A 14,605-nucleotide genomic window follows, 5' to 3' on the forward strand; every position below is an offset into this window, starting at 1 on the left:
TTCACATTTGAGTTCTTTCAGAACTCTCGGATGTATGCCATCCGGACCTGGTGATTTATCAGTTTTTAAGTTGTCTATCAGTTTTAGGACCTCCTCTCTCGTCACCTCAATCTGACTCAGGTCTTTCAACACCCCTGCCGAAATCAGCGGCTCTGGAGTGGGCAAGCACTTCTCATCTTCCACAGTGAAGATAGAGGCAAAAAATGCATTTAGCTTCTCAGCCATTTCCCTATCCTCCTTCAGTACTCCTTTTACCTCTTGGTCATCCAAGGGCCCCACTGCCTCCCTGGCTGGTTTCCTGCTTCTAATGTATTTGATTGTTGGTTTTTACGTTTTTTGCTATATGCTCCTCATATTCCCTTTTTGCCTGCCTGACCACAGACTTACATTTTATTTACCATAGCCTGTGTTCCGTTTTATCAGCCTCACTGTGACTAGCTTTCCACTGCTTAAAGCAATCCATTACTTTGTTATCCATGCAGGCCTTTTCCTATACCTGTTTGTGTCTTTCCTAACCTGCGGAATATTTTTTTTTTGAGCTTCTAGGATCGTAGTTTTGAATAGTTTCCAAGCTTCCCCAGTGGTTTTGACCCTTTCTACTATTCCTTTCAGTTTCCTCCCCACATGTCCTCTCATATCAGAAAAGTTACCCCTTTTAAAGTTAAAAGTGGTTGTGTCAGTCTTTTTGGCCAATTCCCTATTTATACAAGTAGTTTTAAATAGTTTCCAAGCTTCCCCAATGGTTTTGACCTTTTCTACTTTTCCTTTCAGTTTCCTCCCCACATGTCCCCTCATATCAGAGAAGTTACCCCTTTTAAAGTTAAAAGTGGTTGTGTCAGTCTTTTTGGCCAATTCCCTATTTATACAAATGTTGAACTCAACAACATTATGATCACTGTTCCCAAGCGGTGCAATCACTTTTACATCTCTCTAAAATGACGGTCACCCCTAGGTTCCCCCCCCCTCCAATATGCGCTTGGCCTTTCATGCGCATTTCCCCGTTAGCTCCCAAGGTGATCCTTGATTTGGTCCTAAGTAACACTAGTCTCTCACCAGGTCTTGAGTGTTACTTAGGATCAAATCAAGGATCACCTCCCCTGGTAGGTTCTGTGACTATCTGCTCCATAGCACCGTCATTTAGAGTGTCTAGAAACTCAATCTCTTTTTCTCGACTAGAACACATATTGACCCAATCAATGTGTGGGTAGTTAAAATCACCTATTACAACACAGTTTTCTTGTCTAGCTGCTATCTTTAATTCATTCATCATTTTATAATCCTCCTCTATCTTTTGATCTGGTGGGCGATAACAAACTCCCAGTGTTAAGTTTCCTTTTGGCCCCCCTATTTCAACCCTTAGAATTTCCAGAAGCGAATCCAATTCTCTTAGCCTCTCTGACATACAGAGCCACCCCACCTCCAACCCTTCCCCCCCATCCTTCCGATATAATATATAACCGGGAATCACCTCATCCCACCAATTCTGAAATACCCACAATGTCTATTTTTCCCTCCAACACCAAGCACTCCAACTCCCCGATTTTACCTCGGACACTTCTAGCATTTGTATAGAAACAGCTATAGTTTCCCATACAAGTTAAGCCTGCAACCTTCCTCTTGTTATCTCGAGACCTTGACAGCCAGTCCATGTCACTAGCCATGGTCTCAGTGGACAATTTCAATCCACCTTCCTGTAGAAAAACAACAGCTACCCCCTCATCTCTCTGAGATGAGCCAACCCGAAGCAGAGACTTTTCATCTCCTGTCAGCTTTCAATTAAAGTGCATACAATATGGCACGCCATCTTGTCTTAATAACTACTGTATGCAGGGCTCAAAGCACTCCACTCAGCAGTCTCTGGTTCTTCAAGGTGGTATGGCTCGATCTCAACTGTGGCCGGCCTACGCCACAAATATTAATAGTGGCCATTGATGTTAGTGGTGGGCGGCTCCTACTTGAAGGCCTGGTGGAAGAGCTCCGTCTTGCAGGCCCTACGGAACTGCACAAGATCCCGCAGGGCCCTGATCTCCTCCGGGAGCTCATTCCATCAGTAAGAAGCCGCCACTGAAAATGCCCTGGCTCTGGTAGCCGCTAGCCTGGCCTCCCTGGGGCCTGGGAAAACCAGTCGGTGTTGCGCCCCCCACCGTAGTGCTCTCTGGGGTATATATGGGGAAAGGCAGTCCCTCAGGTACATTGGACCCTGGCCATATAGGGCTTTAAAGCTAAGTTCCAGCACCCTGAAGCGAATTCTGAATGCTATTGGCAGCTAGTGCGGTGCCTTCAGTGTAGGCCGGATGTGCTCCTGTCTAGGGAGACACATCAGTAGCCTGGCCGCGGCATTCTGCACTAGCTGCAGCCTCCGGATTTGCAACAAGGGCAGCCCCATGTAGAGAGTGTTGCAATAGTCTAGCCTTGAGGTGACCATCACATGGATCACTGTAGCCAGGTTGGCATGATCGAGGAAGGGAGCCAACTGCCGAACCAGCCACAGATGATAAAAGGCCAACTTAGCAGTGGCTGCTACCTGGGCCTCCATTGCCTAGGAGCATTCCCAAATTCCTAACCACCGATGCAGGCACCAGTGGTGCCCCATCGAAGGTCAGGAGCGGGAGCCCCAACCCCGAAAGGCCCCGACTTAGGCACAGGACCTCCGTCTCCACCGGATTTAGCTTCAGCCAGCTCAGTCTGAGCCAACCAGCCATGGTGTGCAATGCCCGGTCTAGGACTTCCGGTCTGAAGCCCGACTAGCCACCCAACTGCTGTTCCCCTAGCGCCACCCTTTGTCCCCGACCTTGGAGAAAAGAAACAAGCCGCTGCAAGGCAAGCCCCTGTGTCCCCACGTCGGTGAAAGGTGGGTTAGTAGCTGGTGATCGACCGTGTCAAATGCAGCCAACAGATATAACAACAGCAGCACTGCCGAACCACCCCGATCCAGATGCCTCTGGAGGTTGTCAGTAAGGGCAACCAGCGCTGTTTCCATCCCGTGTCCCGGGCGAAAGCCGGACTAGAAGTGATCTAATACGGAAGCGTCATCCAGAAAGCTCTGCAAGTGTATCGTCACCGCCCTCTCGATTAATTTGCCCAAATAGGGCAAATTGGAAACCGGCCGATAGTTGGCCAATTCGGCCAGATCCAAAGATGGCTTTTTCAAGAGAAGGTGGACCATCACTTCCTTGAGTGCCCCCGGGAACCATCCCTCCAGGAGGGACTTGTTGATAATCTCACTTAAAGGTAAAGGTAAAGGTTCCCTTGCTCGAAAGCCAGTTGAATCCGACTCTAGGGTTGCGGTGCTCATCTCCGTTTCAAAGCTGAAGAGCCAGCGCTGTCCGAAGACTTTTCCATGGTCATGTGGCCGGCATGACTAAACACCAAGGCGCACGGAACGCTGTTACTTTCCCACCGAAGTGGTACCTATTTATCTACTTGCAATTTCTTGCTTTCGAACTGCTAGGTTGGCAGGAGCTGGAACTAGAGACGGGAGCTCACTCCATCATGCGGCACCCGGGTCTCGAACTGCTGAACTACTGACCTTCCACAGCCTGCAGTTCAGCATCTTAACCACTTGAGCCACCGTGGCCGGCTTTAATCAGCCAGGAAGGGCACGGATCAAGGTTACATGTGGCTGGGCGTACAGTCTTGAGCAATCTGTCGACTTCCTCCAGGCCAACTGGGCCGAAAGAATCCAAAGCTGGAATTGAAGACGTGCAAGGGGCCTCAAGTTCACTCATTGTATCAACTGTGGCGGGGAGGTTGTGGCGAAGCGCCGAGACTTTATCCGCAAAAGAGCTCACAAATGCCTCACAGCCAATATCCAATTCCCTAGCGTTTGGTCTGCCCTGTGGCAGAGCTGTTATGGTCCGAATCGTTCTAAATAATTGAGCTGGGCATGAGCTTGCGGATGCAATTGTAGCCGCATAGAACTCCTTCTTAGCGACTTTGACTGTCATTTCATGGGATCTCATAAATGTCCTATAAGATGTTCTTGTTGCTTCGTCTTGAGCCTGGCGCCACCGTCTCTCTAACCGTCTAAGCTCTCGCTTCATGAGCCGCAACTCCTGGGTAAACCAGAGAGCCAGCCTAGAGCGAGGGCGCAGAGGGCACCGGGGAGTGATCTCGTCGATGGCTGCAGAGAGTCGGCTATGCCAGTCCTCCACAAGCTCATCCAACGAGCCACCAGGGGGTCTCGGATCCCGCAGACCCATTTGAAGCCGTATCAAGTCCATTTGGCTCTGCGGGCGAGCTAAAATCAGCTTGCCACCTGAACAGGGTCGGGGTCGAGCATTCAGACGGTCCTTCAGGGCATAGTGGTCCGAACATGGTACTGCCGAAGCAGTGATCCAGTCCACTGTCATCCCAGCCGCGAAGATGAAATCAAGCGTGTGCCCGGCCCGGTGCGTGGGGGTCATTACAAATTAAGAGTCCCAGTGCCACCATTAACAACACTAGGTCTGCCGCCTGACTGGAAGCCGCGTCATCGGCATGGACGCTGGAATCGCCCAAGACCAACAGCCTCCAACGCGGCTTACCTAGGGTGCTAAACAGGGGTCATTTCCTGCGGGAGCGCACAGGAGCGGAGCTCCAGCAGTAAAGAGCCCAGGGGGCGGGCACATGAAACAAGCCCCACCCCCTGCTCCCAGCAGCCCTCAGTCAGAGCAAGAAGCAGCCAGGTAAGTTGCAGAGCTCCCCCCAGCCCCCCGGTCCAAAACAGTCCAGTGGCACCTTTAAGACCAAGTTTTATTCAGGTACAAGCTCTCCCTCCTCTGCGAGGGCAGATTCACGTTTCCCCCCTCCCAATAGCTAGCAATCCAAAACAGTCCAGTGGCACCTTTAAGACCAAGTTTTATTCAGGTACAAGCTCTCCTTCCTCTGCGAGGACAGATCTGCACGTTCTCTGCTGCCCCACTGAATGCACAGGCACACCATATAAAATCCAAAACAGTCCAGTGGCACCTTTAAGACCAAGTTTTATTCAGGTACAAGCTCTCCCTCCTCTGCGAGGACAGATCTGCACATTCCCCCCCCCAAATAGCTAGCAATCCAAAACAGTCCAGTGGCACCTTTAAGACCAGGTTTTATTCAGGTACAAGCTCTCCCTCCTCTGCGAGGACAGATCTGCACGTTCTCCCCCCCCCCAATAGGTAGCAATCCAAAACAGTCCAGTGGAGCCTGAGCGGTGGGTGTTGCCTTCTGACACGCTGCCGGTGATGTCAGGGGGCGTGACCTATGCAAATGAGTTACGCTAATGGGTTATGCTAATGAGTTCCTGCACCTCTTTTTCTACGAAATGGCCCCTGGTGCTAAATATTAATTTAGCAAAGTTACAGGCTGTAATCCAAGACAATAACGCTAGCTATAATAACAGCAGTAAAAGCAGCTGTGAATCCTTTCCAAGAAAAACTAGACACATTTCTCCAGAAAAATGGAACTTCAGATGAAAGAAGACCAGCAAGAAGACACTGCTGTTGTTACCACAATTATAGACGATTTGGAAATGAAATCAGAAGAGCTAGATCTTAAATTTGAAGCAGTTAAAACCAAACAGGACTCCAAGGAACGCGACAAAACAGTCTACATATTAAAACTTCAAAACAACTTTGAAAACCACGCTGGGAGACTCAAAACCAGTAATGACTCATGCAACAACAAAATATATGGATACAGAAAACCCAAAAGACACCTACAATGAGATTGATTCTCCATTCTTAATCACGCCAATGTTTCAAAACCAAAAATATTTTAAAGACCATGCAACAGTGAAGAAACAATCTGTATGGCAGAACAGGAGACCAAGAATAAAACTTAAGGAGACATAAAAGAAAGACATTGGACTGGTACTAATAAAGAAGATGTCGTACTCTCAAGATAAGCAATAAAATCCATCAAAGCTGCAGCCCCCCCTGCAGAGAGAAAACCGAGGGGCAGGGCCTTTTTATTTATTGATTCTTATTTCAAATATTTATCATCCGCCTTTCTACCCTGAGGAGCTGCGGTGGCTCAAGTGGTTAAGATGCTGAACTGCAGGCTGTGGAAGGTCGGTAGTTCAGCAGTTCGAGACCCGAGTGTGCCGCATGATGGAGTGAGCTCCCGTCTCTAGTTCCAGCTCCTGCCAACCTAGCAGTTCGAAAGCAAGAAATTGCAAGTAGACAAATAGGTACCACTTCGGTGGGAAGGGAACAGCGTTCAGTGTGCCTTGGTGTTTAGTCATGCCGGCCACGTGACCACGGAAACGTCTTCGGACAGCGCTGGCTCTTCGGCTTGGAAACGGAGATGAGCACCGCAACCCTAGAGTCGGATTTGACTGGCTTTCGAGCAAGGGAACCTTTACCTTTTTTCCCCTCTTCTACCCTGAGGCACTGGAGGCGGCTTACCATAAAGCCCCTGACCTTGGGACCAGAGACCCCCCAGGAAGGAAAAAGGTGCCCACTCTCGTGACACTCTCTGCCGTCGACTTCTTCGTCTTGGAGCCCCCCCCCCCCGGGCCCTGGCGAACCCGAGACCAAAAGGGCATAGCCCCCCCCCCCGAGCCCTTGCGAAGCAGAGATCAGAAGGGGACTTGGGGCTCTCCGGTCAGGGGATGCTGCCTCACCTCGACACCAGGTTCTTCAGGCACGCCCCGGGCCCCGTCAGCTCCACCTTTACCCTGGGGATTACACAAAGAGAAGGCATGAGAGGACGCCCATCCCCTCGCCCTCAGGCCTGTTCTCCCGACACAACCCTCAGCCCCACCAATCAACTTACCTGGTGGCCTGGTTTTCCTGGGGGGCCGATCAGCTCCATGGGCCCCTGCGAGCCCTGGAGAGAGAGAGAGACAGAGAACAGAGACTTATTTTGGGGGCTCCGCCCAGGTTCCCCACCACTGAAGTGGCGGCACAGGAAAAGGGGGGGGGCTGTCGCAGGGTGAGATTCCTCTGGAGAGCAGCATAGGCCAAAGCACAGGACTGAAGGCTTTGTGGCTGTCCAAGGGAGAGGTGCCGGGGCTGAGGAGTTGTGCCCCTCGATCTCAGTTACAGGCTGCAGCGGGCTCTGGAGGGAGTGGTGGAGCAGGAGGGGCAGGTTCTGGGCTGGGGAGACGTGCCAAAGGCCACGGCAGGAAAGAGAGGGTGCGGGGCCAGGGCGGGAGATTCGTCATTGCCGCCAAGGATCCTCTTACCTGGAGCCCCAAGTCTCCAGCCTCACCCTTTACGCCGGTGTTGCCGGGTTGCTCCTGGAAGAGAAACGTACAGCGGTTACCAATTTGGTGTCGTGGTGCAGAGCAGCAGATTCTAATCGGGAGGAACGAGGTTCGATTCCCCACTGCGATTTGTTGGGTCGACTGCGCTCAGATGTTAGGGAAACGCCATGGCTCAGCCCTTGAGCATCGGCTTTGCATGCAGGAGGTCCCAAGTTCGATCCCCGGGATCCAGTATGTGATGTGAAAGACCTCCATCCCTGGCTGTGAAGACCAACTGCCAGTCTGGTCAGATAAGACTGACCGTGATAGGCCAACAGTTTGATCTAGTTTATGGCAGGGTAGGGAAGGCATCTTTCCTTGCTGAGAGGCTACATGAGACCTAGGGTTCCCTGGAAAAACCCTACTACCTGGCTGCAGCTGCTCAGGGATCCCCCTGAGAACATCTAGACTGACCCACAGAGAAAATATCCTTCAAGCGCAGAACTAGACAACGACGTAACTGGGAAGAAACCCTGCAAAACGGAGCTCCCTTATGATCTAGCTCATGGGTAAGAGATTTAGAGGGGGGGAACCCAAAGAGGTAAATCGTACTAAGCAAAGTCTTAACAGAAAGTTTTATCATAAAAGGGAGAGGGGAAAAATAGGAAAGGGGTGGTTGGATTCAAAAAGTGCTGGGGAAAGGGGGCAAAACAAAATACAGAGAAGAGGCACCCGACACCCAGCACAGAGATTTTCAAATCAAAAGCAGTACAGTTGCACTGACTCAGGTAAGTACATGTTACCAAGGCTATATCAGGTTCCTCAGAGCACGTGCAGAGTTCCTTGCTGTACCCAGATGTAGGAAGAGGTCTCATATCTAATGAAAACCCAACCTCCTGTGGATCCCATTGTGGATTTCCAAATAAGGCAATGGAAAATCCCAAATGTCCAGGTATTGGTGGTCAAAGGAATCTAGTCTAAGCCACCACCACCCGTAAGAGGGACAAGCTGGTTTCGCCAATCCCACTCAAAGACCCATCTCTCATGTCAGAGGCAGTGTTCCCTCTAAGATGAGTTAGTGTGAGCTAGATCACAGTTTTTTTTAACCGCCAGCTCACACATTTCTGTCTTAGCTCAGGAAGGATGGGGCTCCAGAGCAAACTAATTTATGCAGCAGCCAAATGGCTTGCTCACAACTTGAATGCCGGTAGCTCACTAAGTAGAATTTTTTTCTCACAAGACTCCACAGCTCAGGAGGAACATTGGTCAGAGGCTACTGTTACCCGTCAGAAATATCTAAAATGATAGTCCCACCTCCTCATGCATCTGGGAATGGCCCTGGACTTCCACAACAAATAGGTGGTCTGCCCCAAACCAGACGGCCTTTATTCCAACTCTGCCAGGACAGTCCAAAGTGGAATGGAAATGAATGGGTCATTCTAATGAGAACTCCAGGGGCCCAAGACCCCCAGACGCTCTAGGAGGCACTCTTGACTGGCCCTAGTAAGGGTTTAGGGTTTCTGTCACAGGCTTTTTAATGACACTCAAACTTGTAATAGCCAAAAATTGAGAAAAGGAGATCCTGAAGACCCTGGAGAGTCACTGCCAGTCCAAGTAGGCCTTGATAGACCCATCAATGGACTTCATGCACTGATGTTTGGCCAAATCACAGTTTATAAATAACAGTTCATCATGATGTCTGAATGCAGCCCCAGAGTCCTGATCAGCCATGAAACAAACTGGTCGAACTGGATCCGATCACTTTCATTCAGCCTAACCTACTTCACAAGGGTGCTGAGAGTAAATATTGGGGAGACAGAACTCTTTCAACACTGGCTGGAGGGATCCGGAGGAAACTTGAAGACAGATAAACAGAACGCGTTGGTGTGTAAGGATCGCCTGGTCCGAGATCTGCTTCTTCGAGTGCCTCTCTGGCTTCAACCAAAGGCTGCAAAGTCCATGGAGCTGGCTGCAAACCTCTCGGGGCCCCTAAGCCTCATGGTAGAAGAAGAGAAGAAGAGATTGTATTTATACCCCGCCCTTCACTCGGAGTCTCAGAGTGGCTTACAAACTCCTTCCACTCCCCCTCCCCACAACAGACACCCTGTGAGGTAGGCGGGGCTGAAAGAGCTCTGACAGAAACTGCTCTTTCAAGGAAAGCTCTTGTCAGAACTATGGCTTGCCCAAGGTCATCCAGCAGCTGCAGGTGGAGGAGTGGGGAATCAAACCCGGTTCTCCCAGATTAGAGTCCGTGCACTTAACCACTTTGGATGCTTCGGCAATGTACATCTGAGACCGCGGTGAGCTGATGACAGATATCTGGCAATGGGCTTCCCCAGAATGCAACACCACTCCCAGCTGGAAGGAGAAGGGGCCCTTTCCTTGCTCTCTTGCCTGTTCCAGGTCCTCCTGGGTCCTGCTCTTCCACCTCCTGCCCCTTCTACGGAGTCACCATCCGTGAAAAGATGCCTTTAGCCACTTGGCTGTGGTCTCTCTCTGGGGGGGAGGAAAGACACAGGCAGTCACATGTCAGAAGGGAAAAGGAGAATGGAGATACACCACCGAACACCACAAGCCTTCATAGGCTCAGGGGACACGTGAGCACTGCCCTGGCGGAACAGGACAAAAGTGCTTCTTTAATACCATTTACATACCAAGGTATTTTAGAGAGGCAAAGTGACGTCTCTCAGCCCTTTTAGAGATGCCCCTCATTCCTTAGGTTCTGTCATGACCCCCAGAGGGGTCTTTGGGTTTCGCTGCCACCACCCTGGACTTTCGGGTCCCTCGGGACTCCCAGGGTAGCTCCCAAGCCCTTGCTAACCGAGTGTTACAGGCATGAATGACCCAGGCGGACACCAACCAAATCACACAGAACAGGGTTTATTAGGAAAATTGGGCAAGGTGCGTCAACTGGATAACAGGGGGAAACGTCAAATGAAAAGAAACTAACGCAACTGCCTTCCTTGGCTTTTCCTATCAGCCCCCAGCCTGCCTAACTCACTCAGGCTCCTCCGTCTCCCAACTCTCACGAGACCCAGCCGCAGGGAGGCAAAGGACGGAGGGCTTCTCTCCTTCTCGCTCAGAGACTCCAGCTACCATCCACCAGCAGCCAGCAACTGCCTTCAACTGTCTCTCCCCCAGACTTTGTTCCCAACAGACTTCAAGGGTCCCTTTAGAATCCACTCTGACTCTCCCAATGCCTTCTGGGAGTTGTAGGCCTAGCCGCCTCCTACTGCCACCCAGGCCTCTTAGGCTAGCTAGGCCGTACTGGCACAGGCCAGATCATGACAGGTTCCGTCTCTCCTAGGGGCCTCTTCTTAAGGTAAACCAGAGCCCCAAAAGGACAAGTGGGACTGGTGACGCCTTTACCATTGCATTCTTGTTGTTATTATTATTATTACAATTTATATCCAGCCCTTCCCAAACGGGCTCAGGGCAGGTAACATCAAGATGCACAAACAATAAACAATTTAATATAATTTAAGTCTAAAAGCAGCATCTCTTGTATAAGCCTGCAGTGTCAGGCAAGAACTCTGTCCAAGCACCCAGGTGAGGGGGCCCAACTCCCCCTGACCGAAGGGCCGTTTTCCAGAGTCCAGCCTGCTTTGGGGACAAGCCTAAGCCCAGCCCTCGAACAACTCTGGACGGCTCCTAAGTGTGTCAGGAGACATGGCCACCCAAAGCCGCACCGGTGCCCTGGTGGCGTAGGGCAAACGTAAACCTGATGCTGGCATAGTGCCAGGGGTGTGGTTTGCGTGTGGAACGGGGGCCGGTGTGTTGCCAAGAGAGAAACGGTTCTTCTTCCCCAAGGGGTTTCAAAACCAATCAACACCCCAGTGGTAGACGGAAAACAGTTGTATTCTTAACATAAACTAACCGCATAAACAGAGAATAATAAAGAATTGTACCCACATCCCTCTTAGCTACGGGAACCCCCCCAAAATAGCAGCGGGGACTCCCGGGTGTCAGCCAAAGTGCTCAGCACCAGTCTGCGTCCCGGTCGGAGCTAAAGTTCCAAAGAAAGAGTAACACACACACACCCGCCCCAACTTATAGCTACTGTGTGTGCATGTGTGTGTGAAAAAGAGGAGGGGGGGGAATCTTGTGCCTCACCTTGAGCTGGAGAGAGGAGGAGGAGACTGGATTTCTACCCCTCCCTTCACAATCTGAAGGAGTCTCCGAGCGGTTTACAATCTCCTTTCCCTTCCCCTTCCCCGCAACAAACACCCTGGGAGGCAGGTGGGGCTGAGAGAGCTCTTTCCAGGACGCCTTCTGAGAGAACAGCTCTGAAAGAACTTGTGACTGCCCCAAGGTCACAACAGCAGCTGCATGCGGAGGAGTGGGGAATCGAAGCCGCTGCTGTGCTTGGGGGGCACTGCCGCTGTTTCCACCAACTTCCCTGGCATTGCTAGGGTTCCTGCACCTTGGCCACAGAGTTTTTCCCATTTCCCACCCCTCTGCTAAGTGGGATTGGGACACCGGCTGGCGACCCTGACCCCACATCTGGGCCCACATCTGGGTCTCAGGATGGGGCTGCGGCTGAGTCCAGCGCAGGCCGGAGTTCCCTTCCCAAATGCCCCCTGTTTTACCCATCCAACCGAAAAAAGGGCCTGCTTCTTGTTTTGCACTAAACAATGACCAGCCACGGGCAATGTTCCCTCTAAGCTGTGGAATCTTGTGAGCAAAAACTCTACATTGTGAGCTACTGGCATTAAAGTTGTGAGCCAGTGATTTGGCTGCTGCATAAATCAGTTTGCTCTGAAGCCATCCTTCCTGAGCTGAGACAAAAATGTGTGAGCCAGAGGCTAAAAAACCTGTGAGCTAGTTCACACTAACTCATCTTAGAGGGAACACTGGCCACGGGTCAGATTAATACAGTCAGTTTTTCTTGTACTGAAAGACAGTGATTACATAAGAACATAACATAAGAACATAAGAGATGCCAATGTTGGATCAGGCCAAAAGCCCATCCAGTCCAACACTCTGTCACACAGTGGCCAGAAATACCAAGTGCCATCAGGAGGTCCACCAGTGGGGCCATGACAGTAGAAGCCCTCCCACTGTTGACCCCCCCCAGCACCAAGAAGACAGAGCATCACTTGCCCCAGAGCCCCAGAGCTACCTTGTGGCTAATAGCCACTGATGGACCTCTGTTCCATATGCTTATCTAATACCCTTTTGAAGCCGCCCATGCTTGTAGCCGCCACCACCACCTGTGGCAGCGAATTCCATGTGTTAATCACTCTTTGGGTGAAGAAGTACTTCGTTTTATCCATTCTAACCAGGCCGCTCAGCAATTTCATTGAGTGCCCAAGAGTTCTCATATTGTGAGAAAGGGAGAAAAGTACCTCTTTCTTTACCTGCTCTTTCCCATGCATAATCTTATAAACCTCGATCATGTCACCCCTCAGTCGTCTTTTCTCCAAGCTAAAGAGCCCTAAGCGCTTTAACCTTTCCTCATAGGGAAAGTGTTCCAACCCTTTTATCATTTGAGTTGCCCTTTTCTGCACTTTTTCCAAAGCTATAATATCTTTTTTAAGGTGTGGTGCCCAGAACTGCACACAGTATTCCAAATGAGGTCTCACCATTGATTTATATAGGGGCATTATTATATTGGCTGATCTGTTTTCAATACCCTTCCTAATAATCCCCAGCATAGCATTGGCCTTCTTTATTGCAGTCACACACTGTCTCGACATTTTCAGTGAGTTATCTACTACAACTCCAAGATCTCTCTCTTGATCAGTCTCTGCCAGTTCAGACCCCATCAATGTGTATTTATAGTTAGGATTTTTGGCTCCAATGTGCATCACCTTGCACTTGGCCACATTGAACCCCATTTTGATGCCCACTCGCCCACCCTTGACAGATCCCTTTGGAGTGCCTCACAATCCTCACTGGTTTTCACCACCCTGAACAACTTCCGTATCATCTGCAAATTTAGCCACTTCACTGCTTACTCCCAACTCCACATCATTAATGAACAAGTTAAAAAGCAGTGGGCCAAGTACTGATCCCTACGGTACCCCACTGCTTACCCACCTCCACTGAGAAAATTGCCCATTTATACTCACTCTCTGTTTCCTATTAATTAGCCAGTTTTTGATCCATAGAGGGATTGTCAAACACCCCCCCACCCCCCGCAAAGAAACAAATTCCGCTTACTTAGTGGAACAGAACTTGGGGGCTAAAAGGGTTTGCCAATCTCCAGGTGGGGGGCTGAAATTTTCCCAGAATTACAACAGACTTCCAGTGGACAGAGATCGGCTCCCCTGCGGGAAAAGGGCTGCACTCTACGGCCCCGGTTCCCATCTCAGGTCTCGTTCCGGCTCCAAACCGGGCATTGCCCAGAATCATCCCCCCTTCTCAATGTCCAGCAATGTGCCGGGAATTGGCATCCCTGGCTGAGACGGATCCCCGCCTTCCTTCCCAGAGCTCAGCGCTTCTCCTCTCCCGACGCCTTACTTTGAGCAGGGGACCCTTCCCGGGGTCCGGCTGCTGCGCGGCTTCTCTGCTGCAACCTTCCCGGGCCTCCTTCCCAGCTGTGCAAAGGCAAACCCCCTCCTCTCCTCTCCTCTCCCCCCGGAAAGGCGCCTCTCCTCCTTTCCGCCCCCCTCCTTGCGCGGCCTCTCTGGCAAAAGCCTCCGCGGGCTTAAGCCTTCCAGCGCTGCAGAGACATGAAAAACGCCTCCTGCCTCCTCCCGGAGGAGAGTTCCCGAGTGGGTCTGAAGCGGCGGAACAAATTCGGAGTCCGGCGGCGACTTTCAGACCAGAGAAACGTTTATTCAAGGCGTGCGCTTTCCTGTGCCCGGATGCCAAGAGGTGTGCCAGACTCGCGTTGGTCTTAAAGGTGCCGCTGGACTCTAAATTTGTTCTCCAGGAGGAGTTTCAGCCGGTTTCAGCTTCAAGAGGGAACTAGATAAACATATGGAGCAGAGGTCCATCAGTGGCTATGAGCCACAAGGTACATAAGAACATAAGAGATGCCAATGTTGGATCAGGCCAAAGGCCCATCCAGTCCAACACTCTGTATCACACAGTGGCCAGAAATACCAAGTGCCATCAGGAGGTCCACCAGTGGGGCCACGACATTAGAAGCCATCCCACTGTTGACCCCCCCCAAGCACCAAGAAGATGGAGCATCACTTGCCCCAGAGTCCCTATCTATACCTTGTGGCTAATAGCCACTGATGGACCTCTGCTCCATATGCTTATCTAATTCCCTTTTCAAGCCGTCCATGCTTGTAGGTATAGATAGGAACTCTCAGTCTGGGGCAAGGGATGCTCTGTCTTCTTGGTGCTGGGGGGGGGGGTCCACAGGGGGGGGGCTTCTAGTGTCCTGGCCCCACTGGGGGGGCCTCCTGATGGCACCTGGGGTTTTTGGCCACTGTGTGACAGAGTGTTGGACTGGATGGGCCTTTGGCCTGATCCAACATTGGCTTCTCTTATGTTCTT

At 51.1% G+C, this 14,605-nt stretch overlaps 1 pseudogene; it reads right to left on the bottom strand.

Moving 5' to 3' along the window:
* LOC107108347 overlaps nucleotides 1–14,605 on the bottom strand; it is a 122,285-nt pseudogene that overhangs the window by 92,546 nt on the left and 15,134 nt on the right.

This window comes from Gekko japonicus, unplaced genomic scaffold (assembly GCF_001447785.1).
Source record: "Gekko japonicus isolate JY-2015 unplaced genomic scaffold, Gekko_japonicus_V1.1 scaffold2979, whole genome shotgun sequence".
Taxonomy (NCBI): Eukaryota; Metazoa; Chordata; class Lepidosauria; order Squamata; family Gekkonidae; genus Gekko; species Gekko japonicus.